At 34.1% G+C, this 8893-nt stretch overlaps 2 long non-coding RNA genes across 2 annotated transcripts in view; one reads left to right on the top strand and one right to left on the bottom strand.

Moving 5' to 3' along the window:
* The window catches only part of LOC133518919 (uncharacterized), a 63891-nt gene extending 60125 nt beyond the window's left edge, over positions 1 to 3766 (bottom strand). The window contains exon 1 of the long non-coding RNA XR_009799551.1: positions 2573 to 3766. This is a non-coding gene — a long non-coding RNA (uncharacterized LOC133518919). The remainder of the gene's footprint in view (positions 1 to 2572) is intronic.
* Positions 3767 to 5820: 2054 nt separating this feature from the next.
* LOC133518912 (uncharacterized) lies at positions 5821 to 7115 on the top strand. Its single transcript, XR_009799550.1, has 3 exons — positions 5821 to 6089; positions 6202 to 6334; positions 6431 to 7115. It is a non-coding gene; the product is annotated as an uncharacterized LOC133518912 (long non-coding RNA).
* Positions 7116 to 8893: the final 1778 nt, after the last annotated feature.

Here is an 8893-nt window from a genome sequence, read left to right as displayed (position 1 = left end):
GGCAAGTAGGTTCCTTATAAGGTCTTGGGGCCCACTAAGAAGAGATTTTTCAAAATTAATCCCCCAAGGGGATGAAATGAGGATCCAAAGTTTCTCTTCGCTATGAGACCGTTCGGTGACACGACTATCGGAACAATGACCATATTATATTTGCTACGAAACGTTTAAAACTCACTAGGTAAGTAGGTAAAGATGTAAGAAGATCAAATTTAACTTCAGCGTCAACTATTAAACAAAATTATATTTAGTTTTGAACGGTATCCTGAAACCATACGAAAATCATTACGTGCGTATGTAACTTGGCAAGGGCGCACAGCCCCAGGTTTGTGCCAGCACGCGGCTTATTCCCTATTCTCGTACATATTTATGCGCGTTATTTGCTCACGTTTGCATCGATCCTACCGTTTTGCTGAATGAATACAAACGCGATACACAATATGGACATTAGCAACGTCGCAGACACAAATAAATATTTGTGACCTGTTACGCATTTGATTGCAACTGAATGGCATAAAAGTGCCTAATTTATATTTCCTGTATAAAAAACTGTGATTTACGACTATAGTATTATTCAAGATATCGTTTCAATACAATTTTGCGGAAATAAATCTTATGGAAATGACACCAGTCACCGTACCCATCGTATTTGAAAAATACTATACGCAAAAAATCTGATATGCTTGACATTAGTTTAAATGGAACTAAATTTGCGCAAACTGAATTGGAAGACAGAAATGCAAGCAAAAAGTAGTGGAATTGCTTCTCGTTCTGCTTTACGCTATCTGAGGGATTTCTTAAACAAAGCGCAGTTAAAAATGGTGTATCATGCTCTCGTAGAGTCAAAGCTACGATGTGGTATTAAACTATGGAACAACAGCTACAATTATAATGTTGACGCTGCCTTAATACTGAAAAAAAGGGCAGTCAGGACGATTGTTCGTATATCGCAGGCGAAATCTAGCAGAGAACACTTCATCGATCTTAACATCCTTACATTACCGTGCCGTTACCTTACTTGTGCTGTTAACGGGCTTCGTAAAGAACCTGAACAACTGTGAAAGCGTAAGGATGATAAAAACCTGATTGTCCCAAGGCTTAACATTGTGAAGCACACCGCGTGTTATCAAGCTGTGGCTCTTTACAATAAATTACCGACCGAATTAACTATTAAAGTCTGATTATTCCATAAACGAATTTATATGTAATGGTGTTTATTGTTTGACTTTAGGCTGCTGGGTAATTTAATTAATTAAATACCTACTACTCGTAATCAATTTGTGATATAGTGTCGCGTTACCTACTCTTCCGTGGGTTTTGGAAGAGTAGATAACCGAGCAGAATATGGACAGTAGGTGAATTGTAAGGAGGTTTAGTGAAAAACAATGAAGTCAGGGGTAAGTTACTTTATTTTCCAGCCAAGGACACTGAGTCAATATGGCACTACAGTTACAAACAAGGCTTAGTTATATGACGTTAAGAAGAAAAGGTCAAGTCAAAACTAGATAAAGGAAGGAGGGCGCAGGGCGCACCGTCATCCGGGAGGTACAGACTGGCACGGGCCCTCCAGGCTCCAGGAGCGAGCCCAGGCTCGCACGCATCAACTGCACGCGCTTGTAGAAGAGGCGCACCAGCTGTGCGCTCGTGTAGAAGAGGCGCACACAAGGCGCACCAGTATCGTCAGAACACGAACTTACGGAAGAAGGGGGGCACATGGACGGCGTGCAAGTAAGTATACGTTAAATGTCTCTACGATAAGTTTATTCTGTCACGCCGAGAAAAGCAAGGGTTTCTTGACGGATCTTTAATTTAGAAACGCTCTTTTTAGGAGCTGACTATATAGACTGAGGCTAAGATAGCCGCTGGCCTGTTTAAATACTTAAGCTTAGGCATACCAAATACAAAATTTGAAATTTAAAACTAGTTATAGACCAGTTATTTATATACAGCAAAATTTTAAACACCCTATTCCGATAGTATACAGACTAAACTCTTTGGTAGCTAAATTTAGAATATGATGATTGGTTGACGGCACTCAAATAAATAAATACTTATGTAAAAAATAGAAACAAGCATAAATGAAGAAAAGTAGAAGAAATAGATAATTAAATAAGCAAAGATCATAAGAAAATAATAAGGTAAAATATCAAACGGCTCAGGACCACTTTAGATATAGAGGGGTTTAGGGAATTCTGAGTTCGTTGCTGCTAGGTAGTATACTCTCAAGTTCCAGAGACTAGTTTGTAGCCGAGAATAAGAAGGATAACTAGAACGTTATGGAAAGACAATAATTTTTAAGAAAAATAACTGACTTCAATGAGGGAGACCGTTGAAAGAACGATTATTGTTGATTTTAGATTTCATACAATGAAATTAAAAAGACAGCGTCCTACGCCTAACTATGTAGAAAAGGAAGAAACATGTTTTTTTTTGCCACTGCACCCACCTTGACACATTTCAGATTTGTCCTATGGTTGACTGGTAAGATACCCGCAACAGGGTATTCGACTGTATTTAAGAGATAATTATTAAAAAAACTAAATAGGATAGAAATATAAAAATGTGCCTTGAAAACCTAACTGCTTGGCAAAGAGAACAAATTGCCAAACGTGAGCTATGCATCATCAAAGAGTTCCGTTCTGTCCATCATCAGCAGTTCCACTTCATCAAATGTCACCTCCACAAATGTAAATACTTGATTTGTTAATGAAAATACTAAGATCACCATATATGCCTTTAACATTTGAGGAGTTCCCTCGAGTCCTCATGGACCCCATCGTCAGAACTCGAACTTGACAAAAAATTGTTTTGAAAATCTAATTTGCTTAACGAACACAGCGAAGAGGACAAATCGCCAAACGTGTACTATGCGTCGTTGAAGAGTACCATTCTGATCATCATCAGCAGTTCCACTTCATCAAATGTTACTTTTTAAATGTAAATGCTTGATTTGTTCAAGAAAATACAAAAATCACTATATGCATGCCTTTCATATTTGAAGAGTTCACTCGATTCCTCATGGACCCCATCGTCAGAACTAGAACTTGACAAAAATTTGTTTTGAAAATTTAATTTACCTAACAAACACAGCGAAGAGGAGAAATCACCAAACGTGTACTATGCGTCGTTGAAGAGTTCCATTCTGATCAGCATCAGCAGTTCCACTTCATCAAATGTCACTTTTTTAAATGTAAATGCTTGATTTGTTACAGAAAATACAAAAATCATTATATGTTTGCCTTTCACATTTGAAGAGTTCCCTCGATTCTTCATGGATCCTATCATCAGAACTGAGTTTTGAAAAACGGGACCAATCTGTATATATATAAATTCAAACAAAAAAATAATTTTCAAAATCGGTTCCGAAATGACGGAGTTATGGAGTAACAAACATTTAAAAAAAAAACAACCGAATTGATAACCTCCTCTTTTGAAATCTTGAAGTCGGTTAAAAAGAGCACAGCACAAGAGAGATAGGACTGGGTGCTGGGTGCTATGAGATGCTACAATAGCCATGACATTGTTAGTAATAAAAATTCTTGTATATGAAGTCTGGCAAACATTTGTAACGATCATCTAATTTGTAATAAGTATTAAGTTTATTAGACCGTATATAAGTTTAGTGCTTAATTTTATTCATCTATGGCATTATTAAATTATTAAAAAAGCGGCCAAGTGCGAGTCGGACTCGCCCATGAAGGGTTCCGTACCATTTATGACGTATAAAAAAAAACTACATACTTACTAGATCTGGTTCAAATCAATTTTCGGTGGAAGTTTGCATGGTAATGTATATCATATATTCTTTTTAGATTTTTCATTCAGTTATTTTAGAAGTTACAGGGGGGGGGGGGGACACACATTTTTTCACTTTGGAAGTGTCTCTCGCGCAAACTATTCAGTTTAGAAAAAAATGATATTAGAAACCTAAATATCATTTTTGAAGACCTATCCCTAGATACCCCACACGTATGGGTTTGATGAAAAAAATTTTTTTTTTAATTTTTATGACGTATTAAAAAACAAACTACTTACTAGATCTCGTTCGAACCAATTTTCGCTGGAAGTTTGCATGGCAATGTATATCATATATTTTTTTTTGGATTTTTCATTCTGTTATTTTAGAAGTTACGGGGGGGGGGGGGGGGCACACTTTTTACCACTTTGGAAGTGTCTCTCGCGCAAACTATTCAGTTTAGAAAAAAATGATATTAAAAACCTCAATATCATTTTTAAAGACCTATCCATAGATACCCCACACGTATGGGTTTGATGAAAAAAGATTTTTTGAGTTTCAGTTCTAAGTATGGGGAACCCCCAAAATTTATTGTTTTTTTTCTATTTTTGTGTAAACATCATAATGCGGTTCATAGAATACATCTACTTACCAAGTTTGAACAGTATAGCTTTTATTGTTTCGGAAAAAAGTGGCTGTGACAGAATCGGACAGACAGACGGACATGACGAATCTATAAGGGTTCCGTTTTTTGCCATTTGGCTACGGAACCCTAAAAACGACGACATTCTTTATTTTACACGAATTCGTAATATTATTACGTAATTTAATTTTGTTACTGACAATACGTACATATTTAGTAGTTCATGACATTTTAGTACGTAATTAATTATTTATCGTCTATTTCTAATCATGGCTTAGATATTGGTAGTTAATAAGTAAGTATTAGTTTTAGTTTTATTCAATACAATGCACATTGTTAAGAATAAATGGAATGAAAAGAAGTGAATTTCCTAAGACCGCTTTTTATGGATTTAATTTGATTGGCCTATATACATTTTCTAACCAATATATTTCCGATTTTATCATGAATAGACAATACAATATTTTAAATTAAAACCACAAATAATTTCAGGCCCCGCACCACAAAAGCTCAAGGGTCATTGTTTGTGTCAGTCCGTCAGAGTTGTTGTTTGAGTTTCGACGCAAAATAACAAGGGTGTCAAGGGCCGTTCGTATCACTTCACTATCCAGCCTGAACTACTGTAATTAATCTTAATTTATTTAGTAAGGTAGAAAGGTAGCGTTGTCGTAAATGCTAATGAAATAATACTTTGAACTAAAAATATTATACAATAACATAAAAATATTTTGAAATAAAACGATGGAACCGGATTATATTGCGTATAATGAATTTATAATACTACTTAAGAGCCTTCGGGGTCAACGGTAGACTGAGGAAAAATTACAATGCGCTTTACCTACCCATAAACAAAAAATAGTGAACAATAAAAACAATAAATCAGTTCATAAGCCTAGTTATATATTACAACTATTTTGAAGTAAAGATAAAGCTACACGATAAAGTGACTCTCTGACCGGAGAACATTTAATTCCCTCCTAAATTGTATCTCAATATGGGGTGCGTATCTCTGTTATATCTGTCGAAATAACCCTTATAACATAATGATTAAATAATACAATACAATACAAATACTCTTTATTACACACCTCAATACAGAAACAGTACCGTAAAACTACCCAACTATAGTCCAATACTGCAACTATGGTCCACAAGTTCAAAAGGAAATTAAATATCTATACAAATGTTCCTTTTGGTTTACTCCTAGTTTTACCTTCCATTTATAAACATACTTTGCCTTAGAACTACAAAAATAAAGTAAAATACACACGTGAACGAGAAAAATTGGAGTTTAATTGTGGACCATAGTTGGGAGCTTTGGACTATAGTTGGGTGGTTTTACGGTACAAATAATATAACACATAAAGAAGAGGTAAACAACAGGCGATCTCATCGCTAAAAAGCGATCTCTTCCAGACAACCTTTAGGTAGCGGAATTAAAAAAAAATACACATATAGTTGGTCAAGCAAATCTTGTCAGTAGAAAAACGCGGCAAATTTGAAAAATCGCGGGCTAGCAACACTGTGTTCGAATAATTCCAAAATCGCGTGTAATCTGTGTTTTATCTGTAGAATGTGGATCGTCCATCTTGTTTGTTTACATTCCGAATCGGTGCTAATTCAAGAGAAATTTCTGCTCCCAGCATTAAAATAAATATCAATATATTAAATAATATTGTGCATGACCATAAGCAAAGTCAAGATGCCTACAATGTAAGTAAAATCATGCTCGTTGATCTTAACCATTAGAAAATTTTGAGGTTATGATAATTACTGCAAGATCCCGGAGAATTTTAAAGATAATGTGCAGTTTTTTCTGTTTCAGGGTTAAAAGGCTTAAATAAAGATAAAACGTATGCCTCAATATATCCAATAAGACCACGAATTGTGCCCTCGAAACCGCAACTGATTCGATTGTTCCCAATATCAACAGACGAAGTCCTCAAATATTTTCAAAGGTAACTTTTTTAAACAATCTTAAGACGTTTAAGAACCTTGATTATACCTACTTTCTTTCGCAACATCTACCTAATACTTCCATATGTTTGTTGCAGGATTAAAACTCGCCCAATATAAGGCGTTCGTAAAAGTTTCTCTTCATACAAAACTTACCTACGGCGGTTTACGTACATACGTGTACAACGCAAACAAGACGAAAAATAAACTTGTTAATTAAAAAAACTAAAAAAATTGGGACAATAGTTTAGATTATTATTGTAAAAGTTGTCCGTTTGTTAATCATCACGAAAATATATTATTTAGGCTGATTTGTTTCATGCACTCAGCTATTGCACATGTATACCTATGGAAAATCCTAGTTTATACTTTCTGAAGTCGGTATGTACCTATTTAAGAGAAGTTTTAAGTCGCTTTACCTGTTTGTTCAATAAATTAAAATAATTTATTCAGTGTGCATAATTTTAGAAAAATATTTTAACATTTAAATCATACCTTCTTTTATCCAGAAACAATATAACTCCATATTACTCACATGAGTGGAAGTTGTTAAGTTTCCATTGTCAAGGTATCTTTTATTAATATTTTGAGTACCTGAAATTGTGTCAGTTCCTGACAAGTCTTGAATAGACTAATGTGAAAGTTAATAAAATTTCTTAACAGCATTCTCCTGATATCTAAATGACTTTTTTAAATATCTACATATAAAATATGATCTAGCCGATACATGTAAATATCTAACATTTTTAGCCTGTATAAAAACAGTAGTGTGAGCAAAACCTTACCAAGATAGCATGTAAGAGTGGTCTCAGAGATATTGGAATATCTCTGTACTATAAATTAGGCAAATTGCTTTAGACTAAGTTTTATGTGTAACTACTACTGAATAAATTTTGAAACTTGGAATGGAAACTTTAAACTTGAAATTACAAATTTTCAAACAGATCTGTTTTATGCTTAAGATGCAATAAGTGACTAGGTACAAAGTATTCTGATGCTTGGTTGGAGTGGACCAGTAACATTGGTAACTTAATGATATTTTTTCAATGAATGGCCTGAATTAAGTGTAAGTAAGCTAAAGTGACCCGTATCTTAATTGCCTTGAAATAAAATGAACACCAAAATATCTGCAGTTGTGTTTTATTTATTTTTAATCTGTATATTTATATACGTATATTGTAAAACCATTTCAAAATTACACTGGTATGTGAATGTGACATTGTTCAAGAGAAACACTAACTAACTAATTTACAATTAACAAGTGGCATAATTATTTTCTTTGGGCTTCTTCAGTTTCTGAACAGATGTTAAAAACAGCTTTCTACCGTGGTGCTCATGTTCTCTTTGCTCCCTATTTGTCTTCTAAGTTTGCTAAAACAGAATAAAACCATATCAAAATGATGTAAATAGTCCAGATATTTGATATTTAATACGCCCTGCAATTGTGACAAGAATAGTTACAGTGATACCCTACCAGGGCTACCGCTGCCAGTGATGGCTCAGGGGTTACTTACCTAGGTTTTAATATTTACCTAATTAAAACAATGGATTGTTTTATTCTAATTAAATTCAGTAGTATAGGTACCTACTAACAGCTCGTTTGGTAAAAAGTACTCAAGTGCAAATGCCTTAACCTTTACATTTATTTAGCTATGACATCTTCATGTTTAAGTTGAATATATATGTAGCAGATCTGCTCCTAAGCATACCAAAGGTTAAGAATGCGAGCGCTCGCCTTTTGCGTCCACCTTTTACTAAGCATACAAACCTTTATTTTAATTCAATATATTGATATATTTTTTCGATTGTACCTACCTAAATATGTCTAATTAGCTTTTGAAGGTTGCATAAAGGAGCATTTGTATTGCATTTTATCGTGATATATCTTTAATATTGAATTCCAACCGAGAAATCTGATAATATATTAAAATCCAGCTACCTGCGGAAGCAATGATTTGATTCAAACATTATTTTCTCCAGCATAGTCCGTTTGCAAATAGGTATTTTTTGATCTCGTTTATCATATTGATTGACATCGTTTTTACTCCAGTTTAAATTGTCCCTCTCATAATAATAACAATTTCCAAATGCTTCAATAAACCGCGAGCGGCAATTTTAGTTGACGTACGAAGAGCGCGCTCAGCGGAAAAAAATATGTTTCGGTTCGATGTACATTGCTGCTTTTCTTAGCACAATACTGCTCTGTGAGTGTTGCCATACTTCAGTTTGCTTTACATTGCTACTGACAGACTTTGCTTGACAGACTATATATATATATATATATATATATACACTAAATATATTTCCAGTAGGGCTAAGATGGTCGGCTCTTTATCATTGGTCACCATGCCTGTCACGTTCTAACAAGTATGTAAGTGTGAAAGTGACGGGCATAATCACGGTTTATGTTTAATTTAATCATTTATTTCGGATAACAAGACCCATACATTATTTATTACACAATATAATAATAAAAACAGAAACATTTAAAAATTAATAATAATAATAAAATAAAAAGTCATTAAGTAATACAATAAATTAAATTAACCTAAGTCTTATAA

Source organism: Cydia pomonella, chromosome 1 (assembly GCF_033807575.1).
Source record: "Cydia pomonella isolate Wapato2018A chromosome 1, ilCydPomo1, whole genome shotgun sequence".
Lineage (NCBI taxonomy): Eukaryota > Metazoa > Arthropoda > Insecta > Lepidoptera > Tortricidae > Cydia > Cydia pomonella.
Note: the sequence above shows the minus strand (reverse complement) of the source record. Positions and strands in the feature narration are given on the sequence as shown.